We start from the raw sequence: 21,563 nt of genomic DNA on the forward strand, positions 1-21,563 counted from the left end.
AAAGTACAAATCATACAAGCAAAACATTAAAAATACAATTCCTTATATATACAAAAAATGACTCAAAATGTACACATGGAAAGTGCACAAAGGAATAGGAAACATGTACAAACAATTAGTGGGCAACAGTTAATAATTAAAAAATATAAGCAATATAGAATTTATACAAAAGGATCGTATGTGTACAGACAGGAAGACAGTATATTTGTCACACCAAGTGATATTTCCTGGCAGCTGTACGTTAAGACAGGGATCCGAGCGGCTCAAATGGGTACGGGAGGATAAATTTGATGTATGAAAAGGACCATACAATACATACTGTAAACATAATACATGAATAATAATTCGGCTTTTACAAAAACATTTAAGTACAGACAGGAATGTATAAAAATAATAATAGCAGCACTATACATTTCCTGGCAGCTGTACATCTCGAAGGGCATAAAACGGGCGTAGTACCAAGTTAAAATGTTTTATATACAACATATACAAATCGTTTATGTACAGACAGGTATGTATAAGATTATTACAACACTATACTTTTCCTGGCAGCTGTACATTTCAAAATAAAAGTGGCCACAAAAAAGCAAATATCCACATTCTCCAAGGAAGATAGTAATATCAAAGCAGTCTTTGAAGATTGGGTGTTATATTTTATAAAAATAGGCTTACGGTATTTTACCCTTAGAAAATGGTAAAATTTGCAAAAAAGTAAAAAATGGCAACAGCTCTGTCGTGAGGTATTGTCGCACGGGCAGGGGGTCTTGGATCTGACTTTCTGGTTTGGGAAAGCCACAAGGTGATGTACGATGCCCAATCTGACTCGGGTTAGTACAAATTGGTGGGAGGGACGAGTCACGTTCACAAGGTAGGATTGGAGCCCCGGAGTTAAATTCAGTTCCTTATAGAACTTCACGGTGGCTAACTTACCGTGCACTTTGTCTCGCTCAGCCTTTTTAAAATTTAAAAACGTTAACTTGATTTCTTTTTTAGGAATAGCGACTGCCAGTTCTGGGTCAAGAAAGACATCAATATCAAATAAAAGTTTATACCAGAATTGAATGTATCTCAGCCACTGTATACGTGACGAGTGGTCCAAACCTATACAATCAAGAATAATCTCTTGAGTGAATCGAGTCTCTGGCTTAGCCCAAATAGAACGCCACAATAAGAGTGGCCGAACGGCTGCTAAGTCAGATATAAACTCGATCCCTACCTCATCGTGAATTAATTGTACAGAGGCAGAAGGAGGGACACATAACAGTCTCTTTAAAAACTTGTTTTCATCAATTTGGAGCGAAGGACCTTCACTATGGCCCCACACACCCGCCCCATACAGTGCGGAAGAAACACAGCGGATGTTGTATATATTGATTGTAGGAAGGTACATCCTGACTATGGTTGCCCCCAACTTTTTGCCCTGTGTTTTAGCTGGTTTTGAACATAGTCGACCTGGGATCCTGCCAATCAGGACCCCAGGCCTACTGCTCTCTCTGTAAAATGGATTCCATGTACCCTAGGTACATTTCCAATTGGTACTGGGCCACCTTATCAGACCCTGTAACTCAGGGCATAGGTGTACCCAGGGCTGCCAGGGGCTGCAGCATGTATTATGCCACCCCTGGCTGGCCTCCTAAATTTGACACAACTGGCTGCATGACAGCTGGGGCAAAGTCGTGTAATCACCCTTTGCTATAGGTGTAGTATACCTATACCTAACCCTAAAATGGACACACAGATTCCTATCAGTCACTCCTATGGCAGGCCTTGACAATCCTGAAGGCAGAGTGCTTGGAATCGTGTGAGATGGTGCTCTGGCATGAGCTGAGCCTGTCTGCAGCTTGCGGAACCAAGTCCTAATAGCTGTTCCATGATAACGCATACCATATACTCTTAAGTGCATTATAATCCTCGCGGTTAAATGCTAACTTTGGTATTGCTTTATCAAAACATGTCGAGTAAGGTGTCATACGAATTGGAATACTAACCCCTCGCCAATTCTGGCGACGGGGTTAGCATTCCACCCTTCTAGAGGGACACGACATGTATGTAACTGTGAACCCCGGTTAAAGTTAACTAAAGCCTCAGCTCCACAAAATGGATGCTGCCACCACAGACACGAGTCTGACCCCCTGCAGCTGGGAGTCCTTCCAGCGAGGGGAGCCTGGACAAAGGGTTTCCTGTCAGGGGCGGTGCTAGCACCGTCCCAGACATGGTTTTGTGTATCCTGGGTAGGCAGGGCTTTACAGGAAGGTGACTGCTGAGTGGCACCCCGGTGCTCACTACGCATAGGCCGGTCTGAACCAGTTCCAGGGGCACACCAGCCCCTGGCCTGGGGAAGTCCGGCATGGCAGAGGGGTGTAACCAACCCCCTCCTAGTCCCACCCATAGGCAGGACCTAGTCACCGGGTCAACCCCCTTTTTTAGTATAAAGATGGGAGCGGGCCCCCTGTTAAAATTAGATCATCTTTGGAATCAAGACACGACTTTCTGCGAAAGGACTTCAAGATTTCTTCCTCAAGATTCTCCCTTGTGGCTAAGGAGTAGTCACCCTGCATCCGCAGGCACCATCCTAAAGAACACTGCGGTCTGCTGCAAGTCCTTCATCACGAATCCGACGACCCAGCTCGACGAGACCCGGCTTCCCTGGCACCTCTGACCTCTACTCACCTCTACAGCAAAGCTGAGAACCGTGAGTGCGACGAGACCTCGAGGGACCGACGATCGCCAAGACTGCACGACATCTTTACTGCAAGCCCACTGTGTCCTCCACGAGTGAGTGCTTTGGGGTCCGAGAAGCCCCGACCCTGCGCAGCTCCAGCACCCAAGGTCAGCCTCCCTGCATCTCCACGATCTGCGTGGGGCCCTTCTGCTGTTTGCTGTGCACCGCGTTGTTTGGCTACTAGCCGGCTGGCTTGTGGCCTTCTGAACGACGCCCGACGACATCACTGCTGCTGGTCTGGTTGCTCCAGACTGGCCCTTGCTTCCTTCTTAAAGAGAGGCACCCCGGACCCTCCTGGTCCACTCCAGACGCCATTTTAGGTCCACCGCGTGGGCTTGAATTTGCCAAGGCTTTGTTGCCCAATCCTGGGTCCAGCGACGCCGACAGCTTCTATCTTCGTGGGACAGCTCGATCCTCCTTCCTGGTTGCCGACAACGCCTCCTGGTCCGTGAGATCTCCGAGCCCAGCGTCACCCACACGCCTTGTCGAGGTGGCTACCATCCGGTGCCCTCCTGGTGCCCACTGACTGCTGGCTAGTAGTCTCGAACTTGGTCCCCTCTGCTTTCAGGTGTCATCTTCCATCGATCCAGGCTTGGATCCACCGAACTTTCTTCACTGGTCGCCTGCCAGCAACTTCTTTCTTCCAGGCTCCTGGTCCGTCAACGAGGATTCCCGACGTCTTTTGAGTCCTATGCAGCTGCAGCCCCTGGGCTAGGTAACTTCGGCATTTCGGTGCCCCAGCATAGCCTCACTATCCAAGGGTCAGAATCTACTTTCGTTTTCCTCCTACCAGGTCGGGTTCGCCCGAGAACACTAACTTTGCAATTCCTAGCTACCATAGACTTTGTCCCGCATCTCGCGTGAGAGTGCACACACTGCACCCGAGTCCCCTGGGTCTCCTAGAAGTAATCTAACGATTCTATAGTCAAGTCCTAGCGATTCCAAAGGCTATTAGTACTGTACTTACCTGCTAGTAATTTTGCATTCCACTTTTCAAGTATATGGTTTTCCGTGCCCCTCGGGCATTTGTATATACTGTGCTAACTTAAGTATTTTTATAAGAGTTTTGGTTTGTGCTTAGTACCCTGTCCTCATAAAGAGTACAGGGCTGTTGTGATCTTAATAAATAACTGTTTATTTTCATAACACTTGTGTGGTGTCCTTTCACTGGGTGTTCAAGGGGTACATGTGTGGTAAACAGCTGGCTTAACACGCCCTCTCGAGTCTTTAGCCTTAGACTGCTCGTATCCACACTACTAGGATAGCTGGTCTATAAGGTTGACTTACAACCAATCATCAATAAGGGTTGCTGGACTGATACATAGTGTTCACTAGAATAGTGAGCACTGCATATCAGGCCACCTTCTCACATTGATCATATCTGGGATGCTTCTTGATCCAAGTTTAGAAGCAAATCGAAATATACTGCTAGTGGTCCGCAACATTTTCAGACTGATATTATCGAACTCAGAAGTCCATGACCCATTGTTGGTATAAGTAATTCCCAAATAACAGAAAGATTTAACGTGTGTCATTTTATCACTATCCAAGAAAAAACTATGCTTCGATTTGTTTACAGCCTGCCCGCATAACATAACATAGGTCTTGGATTTGTTCACACAGAGCCTCCTATTTTTGATAAACAGCATAAAACTATCGATTAGGCGCTGTAAGCCAATCTGGGTGCGGGATAAAAGAACAGCGTCGTCCGCATATAGTAAAAGTGGGACGGGTTTACCTCCAATCGAAGGGGCGTCCGCTGGGATATCGACCAGGGTACGATCAACACAGTTACTAAAAAGGGAAAACAAAAGAGGGGCCAAAACGCATCCCTGGCGAATTCCCCTTGAGACTTTAAGGAAAGGGGTGCATTTGCGTAGGGTGCCGTAACGGACCTTGCAAGAGAGTTTTTCGTAAAGCCTAGCTAAAAAGTGGACAATTTCCTTCGGTGCCCCTAACTCTAGCAAAACCTCCCAAAGGATAGCATGATTAACTAAATCAAACGCGCTGCTCAAATCGGCAAAACATAAAAAAAGATTGCCCTTTTTGGCTACAGTATATTTATTAATGATAAGGTCCAGATTTACACATTGTTCCAGAGTGCCCATACCCTTCCGGAAACCGTATTGCACTTTAGTTAAAATATTCGAATCAGTTGCCCAGGTTTCTAACCTTTTGAGCAGAATCCTGCTCATGACCTTTACTGAGGCGTCCAGCAAAGAGATCGGCCGGTAGTTGGAGGCCTCAGATTTGCTACCTTTCTTGAATAGGGGAATTATAACTGATTGGCCCCAAGAAGGAGGGAAATTGCCTTCTGCCGCACAGTTAAAAATCCTCACCAGAATGGAAGCCCACAGATTCGGTTCAGCTTTGAGTAGGTCGATAGGAACCCCATCCGGGCCTGGGGCTTTCCCCCCTTTACTATTAGAAAGCCCTTCATGATATTCCTCCAGAGTTACTCCCAAGGGAAGGGGAGTCCAAGATGAAGCCTCAGTAGTTGATACAACTAGGGGTACCCCTTCTGGGTTAAAGATGTTAGTAAAATGGATAATCCAGTCATAACACGCAACATAGGAAGTTAATTCCGGGATACCATCTTTATTGAGAAAAGGGCTGTTAATTGTTTCCCAATAAAGTTTGCAATTTTTGGTCTCTGCTGCTTCCTTTAACTTGTCCCATGCTTCACTTTGTAAGGTCTTTTTTCTATTGTAGATTGCCATTTTATAGATGGCCCTAAGTTGTTTTATTCCGTTACTGTCTCGTGGTTTGATACCTAATGCCTTCTTCAATTCCCGAAGGGCAAGTATACAGGGTTTGTCAAACCATCCCTGCTTCATAACTCTGTTGGGTGAGGAAACCTTGGTAAAAATACCTTCGATAATAGTATTAATGGTGATGAAATGTGACAATAGGGAATCAGGGTTAATTACATTTTTTAAACAGTAGCTGATTTGTGTTTTTACAGCTGGTTATAACCTCCCTCTGTTTGGCCATGGAGTTGGTTCCAGACCATCTGATCCTCAGACCATTTGGTCTGATAGGTACTAAGTCAGTGGAACACATTTCTCCTGTCACTGGTGATGTACCGTGACCCAGGAGAGTGATACGAATGCTATTATGGTCACTGAGACTTTCCTCATTAATATACAGGTTGGAAAAGTCTCCTGTACTAGACAACAAGATATGATCTATAAATGTCCCAGCATCCCTACCTGTAAAGGTGGGACATGTAACTGTCTGAATGTTTTTGTTACAGCTTAACAGGTGTAGGTCTAGTTTGATTAACATTTTATTAAGTATTGAGCCATAATGACAATGTGGGAAGTGGAGGAAGTCCTCCCTCTCACCCACTCCCCCCCATTGGTTAGACATTACTGTTCCATGGCCACAAGGATTCCCTTTAGACAGGTGGCATGGCTGCAGGTTAAAATCCCCTGCCCATATAACATCTACCTTTCTGTTCGAAATGCTCATAACCCTTACAATTTCCTTTTCAAGAGGGAATAAAATATTCCCTCTGGAGGCGTCAAAAATGTTATTGTAAAAATTTACAATGACCAGGTCAATTCCCTTACTGCAGTCAACCCTCACTACCTGGCTGTGGGTTCCCACAGTCGAACTGCTTCTGACAACACAGTTACACATCTTATTGGACAGAAGCAACAAAAGACCCCCCTTGGCCCTACCTGAACTGGATTTGGTGGCATTGAGACAATGGGATGAATAACCTTCGATATTAATTTGTTCCTGGCACCAGGTTTCTTGGAGGAGGATTATATCAAAACCTTCCCCAATAAACCTGGACCAGAAAGGGGTGTCTAATTTCCCTGCAATACCGGCAATGTTCCAGGAGATAAGGGTTAGACCTGTAGACTTGATGGTATCATAAGCAGCCATCACCGGCTGGGGAACACAAGGAATAATCGGACTAACTTCCAGGGTACTCACAACTAAGCCGGAACTAGAGACGTCAGGAGACGCACTCACTTCAGAACAAATGCGTGAGGCACCTTTACATGAGTGCCCATCAGCAAACTCCTGGGTGGTTTGGTTATTACTTAAAATAGTATTAGATGGAAAAGGTTCTGTGGGGCTTCCTTCATTTACCGAATCATGCCGTAGGTCCGCCCGTCCAACGAAGGGTACACAGTCCGAGATAAGGGTTGCTGCAACTCTATCGTAGGTGGGTGGCTTACGTACATGGGGGGGACCCTAACTGCTTGATGGCTGGCTAGAGGGTGATGGAACACTAAGTCAGTCAACCATCTCCAGACATTCAAATCTGTTGCTGGTGTGAATGCCTTGCCATCCATTCCCCATAAGATGGCCTTTATTGGGGTACCAGGGACGGGGTACCCAATCCCTGTTCCTGCTCTTTTGTGTCATCCAGGGACCTCCATAATTCCATGCTTGTTCTTGAGGAATAACCCAATTGGGGGGTAGTATTGGGGGATGAAAATTAAATACAGGTGGATAGAAAAAGGAGAGCCGCTAGGTATCGATTCCCCCCTTCTTCTCCAACTCTGGCCACGAGCAGATATGATTCACAGAGGATGCGTCTTCGCAAGTAACAATGACGCAATGCCCCTGAATGCTCTTTGGACTTGCCCCCACCCATGATACCCTACGGACAGAAGATATTCTACAGGTATTAGTAGGCTGTAGTGGCCGGTTGATACTAAGCCATTGGAGAATTTTGTTCAGGAGGGACCAAGAAGGTTCATCAGTACCTGCTGGAAGTTCCGGGACTCCTGTTAGGATAACCGTATATGGGGAGACCTCAGGTGGCAGATGAACTGAGCGTTTAGACTTTGGCCCCCTCTTAGCAACTGTATGATTTGATTTATGGGTCACCGAGGGTTTATCTTGGGATGGCTGCAGAGGCCCCTTAGCCGCAGTGACATTGGCAGCTGTGGGTAAAACTGCAGGTGAGGGATGGGTGATGTTTAGTTGACTAGATAAGTGTAACAGGGGTGTAGGTTGAGGTGTGGATTTGACATTGGATTTGGAAATTGCACAATTGTTTGGAGCAGGTAGTGAGGTGGTTAAAGGCTCTTTAGTTTTTGCCTGTACTTTGGGTGTACCAGGCGGTCTGGGTGGATTAACCGGTGTGGTCCCAGAATTAATTGCTACCGGTACCCCTCCGGTTTTGGTGGTACCCACCCTATTCTGATTGGGTATTTTGGTAAGGAGTATGGCGAGTTGCTCTTCTATTGCCATGACACTCCTCTCCAAGGGTTGGAGATGGAATTTTAGTAAGTCCCTGAAACTGGCAAGAAGTTGTGAAGTAACACTGTCAGGCAGACTGGGGCCACCCTCTTGGGCATTGTCCAAAGTAGGGCATTGCAGATTGGATGGATCTGAAGTAGCAGAGTTTCTACTGGGAGGGGCATTGTTGGATAATGGAACAGTAGGCCCTTTCTTTTTGTTGGTAATATGGTGGTCTGTGTTGGAGTTCCCCTTATTGTGTGCTTCTGTCTGTTTAGGGACAGCACCTTCTCTGACCCCCCCTAAGCTTTTTAACTTGTACTGGATCATGTACCGGATCTTCGGATAAGATATGCTCAAGATCTGGGGTTGTCTTAAGGTTCTCAGTCGATTCCAATTCCAGTGACAGATTGGTGGCTGATAAATCTACAGCACTAGGGATGGAATGAACTTGTGCTGTGGTGCCAGTCTGTATTAGAATTGGGATAGGGGTAGCTGATGGCAGTGGGGTTAAGGCTGCTGCTATGGGGCCCATTGAAGATCTCCGAGCAATCGCAAGATCCTGGGATACCCTGCGTTCTAAAACGGCAATATTTTGATTAATGGCCTCCGTTGTTTTAGAAATGAATAAATCAATAGGTCCTGTAAACGAGGCAGCTTTAAGGGCTGTTTTGCTTCTTAAACCCCTAGTCATAATTATAGCAGTTAAGAGTCTCTCAGTGAAATGTTCAAATATCCAAAGATAATGGGCAAAGTTAGTACCTTTGAGGCAGTATCAGGAAGGAACGAAGCAAGGGGGGTGGCCCAGCCCAGCCTGGGTCGGTCTGGAACGGGCTGAAACGGGCCCGCCCTTGGCCCGGCATCCTGCTCGCGTCCCGCGAGACGGGGGTGACAGCAGATTTAAGCGCCTCCTGGCGCGTGATTGACGCGGAATGCGTCGCCGGGAATGCTGGGTAGTGTAGTTTTTTTATCTGGACCCAGCACCGCGCTCCGCTCGGCGGCCAGACCCGAAGATGGAGCAGGGGTCATGCGGCGGGGGGCGGGTGGGCAAGGGCACAGGATACTGAGGTTTTAGATCTCCTCAGGCAGCAAAGGGTTTTCCAGCAGCGGTTCGCTTTCAGAGCAGTTCCCCCCCTCGACCGGGGTGACAGCAGATTTAAGCGCCTCCTGGCGCGTGATTGACGCGGAATGCGTCGCCGGGAATGCTGGGTAGTGTAGTTTTTTATCTGGACCCAGCACCGCGCTCCGCTCGGCGGCCAGACCCGAAGAAGGAGCAGGGGTCAGGCGGCGGGGGGCGGGTGGGCAAGGGCACAGGATACTGAGGTTTTAGATCTCCTCAGGCAGCAAAGGGTTTTCCAGCAGCGGTTCGCTTTCAGAGCAGTTCCCCCCCTCGACCGGGGTGACAGCAGATTTAAGCGCCTCCTGGCGCGTGATTGACGCGGAATGCGTCGCCGGGAATGCTGGGTAGTGTAGTTTTTTATCTGGACCCAGCACCGCGCTCCGCTCGGCGGCCAGACCCGAAGATGGAGCAGGGGTCAGGCGGCGGGGGGCGGGTGGGCAAGGGCACAGGATACTGAGGTTTTAGATCTCCTCAGGCAGCAAAGGGTTTTCCAGCAGCGGTTCGCTTTCAGAGCAGTTCCCCCCCTCGACCGGGGTGACAGCAGATTTAAGCGCCTCCTGGCGCGTGATTGACGCGGAATGCGTCACCGGGAATGCTGGGTAGTGTAGTTTTTTATCTGGACCCAGCACCGCGCTCCGCTCGGCGGCCAGATCCGAAGATGGAGCAGGGGTCAGGCGGCGGGGGGCGGGTGGGCAAGGGCACAGGATACTGAGGTTTTAGATCTCCTCAGGCAGCAAAGTGTTTTCCAGCAGCGGTTCGCTTTCAGAGCAGTTCCCCCCCTCGACCGGGGTGACAGCAGATTTAAGCGCCTCCTGGCGGGTGATTGACGCGGAATGCGTCGCCGGGAATACTGGGTAGTGTAGTTTTTTATCTGGACCCAGCACCGCGCTCCGCTCGGCGGCCAGACCCGAAGATGGAGCAGGGGTCAGGAGGCGGGGGGCGGGTGGGCAAGGGCACAGGATACTGAGGTTTTAGATCTCCTCAGGCAGCAAAGGGTTTTCCAGCAGCGGTTCGCTTTCAGAGCAGTTCCCCCCCTCGACCGGGGTGACAGCAGATTTAAGCGCCTCCTGGCGCGTGATTGACGCGGAATGCGTCGCCGGGAATGCTGGGTAGTGTAGTTTTTTATCTGGACCCAGCACCGCGCTCCGCTCGGCGGCCAGACCCGAAGATGGAGCAGGGGTCAGGCGGCGGGGGGCGGGTGGGCAAGGGCACAGGATACTGAGGTTTTAGATCTCCTCAGGCAGCAAAGGGTTTTCCAGCAGCGGTTCGCTTTCAGAGCAGTTCCTGGAAGTTCAAAGCAGCAGCTTCACAAGCTTCAGATAGTGCAGCATGCGGCAGCCAGACTGGTACTCAAACTTCCTAAACAGAGCTCAGCATCTGAAGCACTCAGAAAACTGCAATGGCTAACAATCCGCAAACGACTCCTATTCCTTGTCCTGATTTTCAGAGCTTTCAGTTCCTTAGGCCCAAAATACCTCACCGCCCGATTCACCCAACATAGGACTCTGAGAATACTAAGATCCTCCAATGCCAATCTCCTAAAAATCCCTAACTTCAGACTCAAATCCCAGGGTGGGAAATCCTTTATGGTGCCAACGCCTGGAATAAACTTACAGGCTCGCTTCAAATTACAGACAATGAGGCCAACTTTAAAAAGAGCCTGAAGACCTGGCTCTTTCTATCACCTGACACCCTCTTTCACTCCTTAATCTTGTCGGGGCCCTAGCCCTCCCTCATTTTACCAAGCACAGTTACAAGACGGCATTCACAATAGTGCCAGGATTATCTCCTGTGAGTGACAAATCCCTCTGCAAATCCAGAATTCAGTCATTCAAACTAGTTTTAGATGTGATATACAGTAGCATTAAGCTAATTTTACAGACTGCCCCACTCTAAATGATATTTGTAAATTGTGCAAGAAAAAGAGAGCATTACAGCAAATGTAAATGTTGGGGAAAGGATGCAAGAACTTTGAAGTCAGCAAATCGGATGACAGAGTTCTCCATATTGGTGTGAGTGGGAGAAAGTTACACCCTAATGACATTGTTGAGATGAATGGTAAATTAATGGATGTCCTCGTGGTTTCTGTTGCTTGATTGACGTTGATCTTTGAAGAGATTAATTGAAGGGAATTGCAGGATGTAGTCCAATTAATGAATACTGATAAACCCCCCTCAGAATTACAGCAGTAAATAAATCAAGCTGTTAAGAGTGTTTTTATGGAAAATGTTACTTTTGGGGTCCATCTTGCAAACAGTAGATGTAGGTGCCAAAGCTAGGTGATAGTATTCTCAGTTGGCCTCACCATGGTAACATGAGTATATTATTGGATCCTGCGTTTTTTAGTTGCCATTAAGCTAAGTGAAGTTATTTGTGCATTGAATGTTTTTCAGCTAGTTGACTAAACTGAATATGCCTTTCAGCTCTTCAAAAAAATTCTAGACGTCTTCAGAGATGACTAAGGACACCTAAAAAGATATATGTGGACAGGATATGTCTTAAATGGGATCTGTTTCTGCTGTCAGCAAGGTCAGAGGAATGCTTTTTATTGTGAAAGCTGAACTGGATACACTAACTCAAACTGGTATAATCAAAACCGTAGAATGCTCAGAGTTAGGTGGCAATCTTTGTTGCAACAAGGAATCAGGTAAGTTGCATTTACGCATATATTTGAGGGTGCTTAGTAATTGTGTGGGATGTAGATCATTTCCACTAAACCAAAATTTTGGTAACTGTAGCTTCTTTGGCTTTAGCACTCTTGACCTTTCATCAGCAATGTAAGCTGCATCAGGAACCCTAAACCGCAACAGCTTTTGTGCACGTTTACATTTTCCTGCTCAACATTGTGATCTGTGGTGGATCAGAAGCTGAGGATGACGGTAGGGTGACGAAAGTACTGGAGATACTGAGAGAGAATGGTTTGGCTCTGAAAGGCAGGAAATGCAAGTTTAGGAAGTCAGTATTTGGGGGACATGATTACTTTAATGGGATACAATCCAAGAGAGACCTAGTCAAAGCAATTTCTGACTTGCAATCACCCACACAGAAGGAGTTAGCAACATTGCTATGAATGGTTGAGTTTTAAGACGGAAGCATTGTGTAGGCTTTTGAAAAAGGGGGTAGTTTCAAATGGTCGAATGAGTGTGAAGATTATTTTCGAATAATAAAACTTGAGCTCGAGAACGTACCAGTGTTACACTGTCACAATGCTAAAACGAGTTGCTGGGCCATTAAGGAGGACAGTTGCAGAGGCATTGGAGTAGCTTTAGTACAATTATCAATAGATTCTGTCATTTAATAACTTGGGAAAAATCAAAGGGTTCAAACACAGAATTATTGTTAAAGATGGTGCTCTTCCCATCAAGCACAAACTTAGAGGAGTGCCGTTCAGTGCAAGAGAGGATTTAGAAAAAGAATTAAAGAGCCTCTGCACTAAAGGGATTATTGAGCCTACAGACTCTTTGTTATGGCTTTCTTCCTTGGTGGAAGCCCGGAAGAGGGGAGGGGATCTTCGAGTCTGTGTCGACTGGAGGTCCTTAAACAAAGAAATATGGGTTGATTCTCACCCTCTACCCAAGATTAATGACTTGTTTTCCTTCACCAAGGAAGCACGTTTTTTTTTTTTACAAAACTTGATTTAGCCAGTGCTTACCACCAGTTGGAACTGGATCCTGAATCACGCCATCTTACCGCCTTTTTATCACCTCTGGGAACATTTCGCTACTGTCGCATGCCTTTTGGGCTTGCGTCAGCAGCCTCTGTTTTTCAGAGGCTAATGAGCAATATCCTTAGAGATGTTCATGGTGTCCAAGTATTTCAGGATGATGTTCTTATTTTTGGTAAAGATGTTGCTTCTCATGACGCTGTCCTCGACAAAGTATTAACCTTATTCAATAAAACGGGGTGTTGTGTTAAAAAAAGAGGTGTCAATTTCTGTGTTCTAAAGTTGAATACTTGGGACATGTCATTTCTCATAATGGGGTCAGTCCTAGACCGGGATTACTGCAAGCTATCGTTGATCCCCCTGGACCAGTGGACAAAGCTGGTGTGAAGTTGTTACTGAGGCTTTGTGAGCACTCTTCACAGTTTATTCCTTAAGTTTGCATCTATTGTACGTCCCATAACTAATCTCCTTAAGAAAGGAGTCAAATTTCAACGGTGCAGCGAGTGTGTTATGGCTCTCAAGTTTGTTAAATCTGCTATGAATGATGATTCTGCTTTGGAACCTTTTGATCCCAGTTTACCCTGCTGCATCACTGTCGATGCCAGCCAAGTTGGTCTGGCAGCCACTTTAACTCAGTCAGACAGCAATTCTGAAAACACCGTGTGCTTTGCTTCCAGGGTATTGAGAACTCCCGAGCTCCAGTATTCTGTTATTGAAAAAGAATTATTGGCCTGTGCCTGGACCATTTAAAAATGTCCAACCTTACATCTGGGGTAAGCGGTTCCTGCTTTTAACTGATCATAAGCCCATGGCAAATATTCTGGGAGTGAGCATGAGTAAGTGTCGTTCCCCAAGGATACTGCATATGGTAACTAAACTCCTTCAATATCAATTTGAAGTGAAACATGTGTCTGGTGGAAAGAATGGAAGAGCAGATTTTTTTTATCCCGTTTTCCCATTATGTCTACTGAACATGATGACGTTAATTTGGATGAGTTTTCTAGTGAGGATTGTGATGACTGTTTAGTTGTTGTGCTGGACTTACTTATCTTGAATCTGGGTTCTGAGACTGATTGGGTACAGGCGTTAGGATGTGATTGTGTGCTACAAGAAGTCAGTGCTTTCATTAGAAATGGTTGTCCCAGAGAAAATGAGCGTTCATCTTCTCTTCAGCCCTCTGGAAAGTTGAAAGTGAGTTCTCAGTTGATGATGATTTGTGCTCAGAGCGGACAGGTTTGTACCTCCTGATGCTTTCCGCAAAACCATTTTCGAGAGAGCCCACGAAGGTCACCTTGGTTCCACACTTACCAAGCGTCGTATCCGAGACACTTATTAGTGGCCAGGAATGGATGCTGAGGTTGATATTGTAGTCTCCAATTGTTGTGTATGCGGTGCAGCAGATAAAGTTTGAAAGTATCTCTTCCCCCTTTGATGCCTATTGAGTTCCCAAAAGATCCTTGAACTGGGTATTGATATCAGGGGGCCGTATGAGGTTCTTCCAGTTGGATTCCATTTAATTTTGGTCTTTATGGATTATACATCGAAATGACCAGAGGTAAAGATGGTAAGGGAAGCCAATACCAAAACCATTATCGATTTTTTCTGTGGCTAGGAGAGGGTTTTCCTAAAATGTTGATCTCGGACAATGGAAGACAATTCATAAGTACTGAATTTGAGTCTTTTCTTCTTGAATCTGTGTGAAACACAATAAAAGCTCCTTATACCACCCCCATACAAATGGTCTGATTGGGAGAATGAATCGGGTGGTGGGAGAGTGTGTCAAATGGGCCAGAGCAGGGGGTCATGATGTTTGCAGAGCTTTAGATGCTATGGCATGGTTTTATAGAACGCCTCATTCCTCCACAAAGGTTTCTCCTTTCGAACTTTTGAGGGAAAGGAAGCCTAACACAAGTTTCAGGCCTGGATGGATGGGTAAGTGGATCAGATCTGAATCTGATGTTGCTCAGATAATGTCCATTACTAGTGAGAATATGACTAGTATACAAATTAAACAAAAGGAATGGTTAGAATCCTGAAGGGGTGTCAAAGTAGCTCCGCTTGAAGTGGGAGATGTGATTAAGATTAAAACTGCTGTTCATATTAAGAAGGGTGACAGTAAATTCAGTGAACCAGTCAAAGTTCTCAAAATTGTTGGAAATACAGTAAAAATTGAGGGAGGTCATTGGTGGAACCTCAACAAAGTTGTGATGGTTTGTGTAAAAAAGGGCATCTCGTGTACGGAGAATTTGCTTCCTCCTTGTATAAATCAAACTTTTCCAGAAATATTGTAAGCCCTGCAAGGTACAAGTCGTAGTTTGCTTTATCCATGTTTCCTCTTATTGCTTATTTTTTAGATGAGAAGATATTTTGTATCTTGAGGTATTCAACTGTTCTTACATTGTGTTTACCTTTCACACTGTGAATATTGTGATATTTTAGAATTTGTGGTCACATAGCAACTGTTGGATTCCTGTTGGTGGAGTTGGTCCTGCTGACTCTGCTGTCCATGTAGCCATTAAATAGCCAGCTTATATTTACTCTTGTCTTCCTGATTACTACACAGTGCTTTGAAGTATTAAGAAAGAATTCCCTGTGGTATATGTGCTCTGAAATCTGGTCTGATTACAAGAGTTTGATTGGGGTATTCAGAAACAAGATTTGGATTCCATTTATGCTTGAATAATCAGATAGGTGGTAGCTTTGCAGTAGTATTCCTATGAAGTGAAGCACATTTCTGGTGTTTATTAGCAGGCAGCCGATTGTCTTTCATGCCAGTCGAAGGAAGGTGATGCTGTGTTGGATATGGATGGTGTATATGAGCGCGAGGACTTTGTGAGCATGTGCTCCGTATCATTGGAGTCAGCGATGCAAGAGGAATGAATGCAAGCAGTGAAAGATGATGCAAAATTAGAAGTAGAGTTGTTACAGGATGGGGTCTAACGCTAAAATATGACCCCGAGTTAACCAGCTATTTTATGGTCATGAATGAACTGGCCCTTGATGGTATCATGCTTGTGAGGGGTACCAGATTACTTCCGCCATCGCTTCTACGTGAGAAGCTTCTGGGCCTGGCCAGAGAGAGTAATCAAGAAATGAGTAATACTAAGGCTACACTATTCATGGCCTGGCATCAAAACCTAAACTGAAATGATCATCAGGGAAGAAATATTGTCGCATTAGTGACATGAAGAAATATTCCCAACAGGCTATGGGAAAAGCTGGTCCTGGAAAATTACTGTCCAATTCAGAGGAAAAGGTCACCTGTTTACATTTTGGTACTAGTTGATATGTACTCCCGGTGGCCAAAGATGAAACTAATGAACATCATTGAGATTACATAGATTGCTAATTTTCTCAACAGGGGGTTTCTAGAGGGAATGCTTTCCTTGTAGTCTACTTACATATAATGGCCCACAACTAATCTAAACTAAAGATTCTTCTAGATTAGAGGCATTGTACATATGAAATCACAGTGTACCATCCAAAGTGCAGTCAAAACAGATGATGGGCACCTGTGGAATAACAATCATGTATTAGCATTATCAAGTTTTTTTTCTAAAAGCTTGTTGTATTTTCTGTTCCTTTGTTCTACCTTTTGGGGTTGGGGGATTGGTTGCTGTTGGGCATATTTTGAGATCATTGTGGGCCTTATTTTCTGATTTCTTTGGTTATGGGTGAATGTGCGTGGCAGCTTGCTTGTGCTACAGTAGTGGAATCTTGCCTTGGGTTCCCCTACAGAAGCATTCGCCAGTCTGTTCTAAAATTTTATAGGACCTGCTTGGGACTGAATTCCGCAGTTGTAATGAAGATTGCGGCCGAGATATAACACAGGAGCTGCTGAATCTTTACCATCAGCTGATGTGCCTTCCTTTTTAAATGTTGTTAAGTCCAGAGATAATGAGCAACTCCCTGCGCAATAAATAAAATGTGACTGACTGTGTTTGTAGAGGGACCAGAGGTATGTAGGTCTCAATGATGCCACCAGAGCTCAACCCCCTGTGTGTTGCAGCTGGAACTCCCAGGTGATATAAAAGATCATAACAATGAAGTATCAACCTTATTTAAAGCCAATCCAACTGGAAGGCTTTCTCCAGTACCCACTCACATATGCAAATGTAGCTGAATAGAGCAGCATGGGCAGCTCTCAGGTCTACTCTTCGCCTACACACTTACGAGTGACATTAACTTTTGAAGGCAGCTTAGACCGAGGGGCTGGGAAGGAGGAAAGCTGCACAGCTGGCCCTTTCCTCTGCTCCCTTCAGGAGGGAAAACGCCAAGCCACATCGCGCTACAAGCCAAATGCAGGGCCCCTCTTTACAGAACATGTACTCTGCATCCTCCTATGACCTGTAGCTGTTCTAACATGTTGTTGCTAACATGCAGAGCTAACCAGGCACACCCAGGCATTTCCCTTTAACAAACTTTTCTGCGTTAAAGGAGCGTGCAATGGGTGTTGCTGGGGGAGGGGGGGGGGGAGGGGGGTTCCAGCAACACCCATGGCTTTTTGACACTGCCCCAGATTTACAAGGAATTAGAACTCTGAAGCAGCACCAAAAACTTAAAAAGGGAAACGCAACAAGGAGAAATACCCTTCTCTTCGTTTTTTTACTTTTTCTATGTGGGCAGCATTCTGCAGCCCACAATGAAAGAGGACAAAGGCTCTTGTGATTGTTATTGTGCAGGAAGAGAAACCTGCACAAAAACAGTCACCCCAGCAACGCAGGCACCCTGCAACCATGGCACAACGGTGCCTGCATTGGTGCATGGCAGCCCACTGTGTGCTAGCACAGGGCAAAAGGACAAGAATGAGCCATATCTGATAGATATTGCACATTCCAGCCCTTTTCTTTTGCCGCAAGGCCTGAGGTGCTGCCCTGCGGCAAAATCTTGTTACTATGGCCCATGATTGCCACTGTGCCTGTTTGAGTGAAACTGTGAGGCCAGCACCCCTGTGCATTGTGGCTACAGTTTATACATTTTTTTGCAGAGTTTTATATAGTGCAAACTTGACCCAAATCGGGTATCAGAGCGTTTTACGTAGCAGCAGTTACTTTACATGAGGACACATTAATTTATGTTTAGGCACAGAGAGGTTAAGTGATTTGCCCAGAATCACAGGATGTTCGGCGTCACTGCCGAGACTCAAACCCAGTTCCCCAGATTCAAGGTCGACCGTCCTAGCCGTTAGGCCAACTCCTCTCCAATATAAATACGGTGTTTATTCCTGGGGGTGTGTACACAAGTGCCTGTGATGGAAGAGCGCGCTCACCATGGAGGGCAGAAGAGGAATGACAGAACATAATTGTGTATTTTCACCAAGGTCAGGTAACTATGGTGCCAGCACTGCATCCAGGGACAGCAGGAACGATTTGAAAAGTGACACAATTTGCAGTATGTTGAAAGGTAGGTTGGGAGGGAGCAGGTACGAGTGTTTTGGTAAGTCCATCCATCAAATGCAAACAGTCACCTTCTTCAAACACCTGCAAGTCTGAAGGGTGTTAGAACCCAGTTGCGGTAGCCCTATAGCGTTGAGATTATTTCCCTACAAGATGTGCAGGGCATGATGGCACACACCAGGTCCGATTTGCTGCCAGTCACTAACCAGGGTACAAGTATGCAGGCCTTTCTTTCAAGGCTTCAGCCAAATGTCACTGGCCTGGGCTTGGCCCTTTTTCCCGCTGAGCCAAATTACAGCTGGGTCAGGCATCCCTCCCCTCCATAAGACCGCTGTGTAAATGAAAAAATCCACCATCCTGCGAAGGCCCACAGACCATTGTAGCCCGCCTGCAATCCACAGGCTTGTTCATGGGAAAGCCGGTATCATGGGAAGAAACTCTGTTAGGTCTGTGTTCTGCTGGGGTTTGTCTGTGCTTCTTTGGGAAGCTGGGTGTCTGCTCTTTACATATAGAGTGCTTTGTGACATTTTACTTTGTACTACAGAGACAGTAGAGGGTTGCGTGAAAGGGCAGGAATGCATTGTAGTTAACATTATACAGCAAATTCCTGTCCTTTCCTTGCACTGGCGCACAAACTGCTGCGTATCGCCAACGCAGGCATCCGTGAGCCGTGGTACAAGGGTGCCTGCGTTGCACACAATTGTTTTTGTGCATGAAAAAACAACCTGAGGCATTTTACTCCTATGCATGTTGCAAAATGCAGCACACAGAAAGAGGAAAAAAAAAAAGTTGATAAATAAAGATATTTTTCCTTGTTACGCCTCACCTATGGAGGTGCAGCATTTTGTTGCATTCACATGTCTAACAGTAATGATAAATCGGGGAATGGGCCAAAATCCTGGGTGGATGCGTGGGAACACCCACGTTCCATTTATGAAACGTCTCCCTAGGGCAGAGTAACAAAATGCAGCAAACTGAGCTGCGCTTCTCTAGATGCATCAATCCGAGCAGGGCCAAGAAAGATGGCCTTCCGTGGCTTGATAAATCTGACTTAGTAATTGCGTTGCCCATGCCCCCGCGGCGTGGCATAAGGGCGATGCAACTAAATGATCAATATGCCCTGAAGTATTTACTTTTAAATCCACTCCATTTGCTAAATCGACAATAAATCTTGTGTCAAAAATGTATTCTATTTGTGCTGCTATTTAACATTTTGGGATTCTACCCTATATCTAAGTTGCTTTTGAGAAAGATACTTTATATACAGGGCCACCGGCATTATGCAGCAGGGAAGGACCACAGTGGGACTAAATTAGGGGGATAGAAAAAAAAATTAGGCGTAGTAATGCGGCACAGGTTTAGCATTACCTCATTGTTCTGACATTTTTGTTACCACTTTCTTTTCAAAGCTTTCACATTATTAATACCGCTTCTACACAAACACAGAAGGAAGGAACAGAAAGGTGGCCAGTCACTTTGTAAAAGGTCTTCTGCACAACACGTGCTGCTGCATGTTTTAGTAACTTTTGGTCCGTTTGAGACCCCACCCCAAACAATTTTTGGGCTGAAATATGAGATTATGCAGCAGATGATGGATTATTTGGCAAATCCAAAAGAATACGAATAACGTGGTGGCTTCAAAATCGCATGATTCCAGTGGCCCGGCTTATATATGGTCTAATTGAATTGTAATGTGAAATTGATATGTGCAAGTCAATAAAACCATCAGTACTCTTTCTGAAAGACTAAACTGCATAAAGCATTTTTCTTTGGCGTAAAGCTAGCTATAAACTATGTCCAGTATATGATATGCACACTCAGATCCCAGCTAAACCACCTATACAAGGATTGTATAATCTTGGGCACATCACCTCACTGTGACCCCTTTTCAGTCACTGCAGATTTTGGGAGGACATCAAAATATAGTTTATAACGCATTAGGCTACAACTTTGCTTCAGTATAGATGCTGTTATTTCTTCTTTATCTGGACCAATGGGAGAGATTCTCTCTTAGAATTTCTTGAATGGATCAACCTGACGGACATAAATCTCAAGTTTACGGCACAATACAGCAACAGCCAAGTCTAATTCCTGGACATAATCATTAAGCACCAAAACAATAGACTCATTGTGGATTTGTTCATAAAATCAACAGCGAGAAATACTCTTCTTCATTTTAAGAGTTTTCATCCACGGTGCCAAAGGGAGAGTATCCCCTTCTCCCAATTTCTCCGAGTCAGAAGAAACTGTTCCAACTTGACAGATTTCGATATTCAGGCTAAAATCATGAGACAGAAATTTTTAAACAGAGGTTACCCACATAGGTTGGTCCGAGATTCGTATAAACGAGCTAGATTTTACGATCGTGACCACCTCCTCAGGACAAAACCATCAGTGACTAATGACCAATTGGTATGTATTACAAAGCATTCTACTTTAGACAATACAATAAGACATATTGTCAACTCAAATTGGCATATCCTGAATTCAAACCCCACCAGCACTAAACTAGAGAAACCTATCTTTGCGCATAGGAGGAACAAAAATCTCAAAGACCTCATTGTGCACTCACGGTTTACAACGGGTAATGTTCAGTCAGAATTTGTACAAAGATCAATTAGTAATAACTTCCCTGTTAAAGGCACGGTAAAATGCTCATCTTGTAAATCCTGCAGCAACATCATTGAAGGTGAGTTTTTTGAGCATAATGGATGTCGGACCTCTGCCCTAGACATGTGGAACTGCAAAACCACTAATTGTATATATTTCATTTTATGCCCGTGCCAGCTCGGCTATGTGGGCGAGACCTCTAGATCCGTTCAAACTAGGCTCACAGAACACAGGTCAGCCATTCGGACTAATAAACATCTATCTAGCCCCTTTGGTGAAACATTTCACCGAAAACCATCATGCTCCAGACGAATTTACATGGCGCATTTTGGAAAAAATCAGACTCCCAAGTAACAAAGGGGGTGACCAAGTCAGGGAGAAAAGGGAAGTTTTTTGGATTTTCTCCCTGGGAACTTTCAAACAAGGCCTTAATGCCGAAATTCCCTGGGAGAATGCTATCCTATAGGTACTTTCAGTTATCCATTGTCCAGGATAGTAAGGGACTCTTTATAATAATTTCCCTCTCTTACAGATTTATTTTTTTGTTAATACAAACAATCATGATAGATAGAACTAATAACCATTACCTTCCGATCTGATTGACCTTTCCCTATCTTGATTTGCAAATAAGTGTTTGCAACAATTGGATCACTAATATTCTGGGATGAACAACATCAGTTGGAGCGTCCTTATTTACAATTGAATTTAATAATATTCCGTAATGAATAGAAATACTTTTATGCCCATTGTATTAAGAACTCAAATGTCCCTATGTACTAATTTGATTTTGAAAAAATTGAGAATTTGAGCGTGTTTTCGTGTCATGTTCAAATAGGACGGGTT

Source organism: Lissotriton vulgaris, chromosome 9 (genome assembly GCF_964263255.1).
Source record: "Lissotriton vulgaris chromosome 9, aLisVul1.2, whole genome shotgun sequence".
NCBI classification, from domain to species: domain Eukaryota; kingdom Metazoa; phylum Chordata; class Amphibia; order Caudata; family Salamandridae; genus Lissotriton; species Lissotriton vulgaris.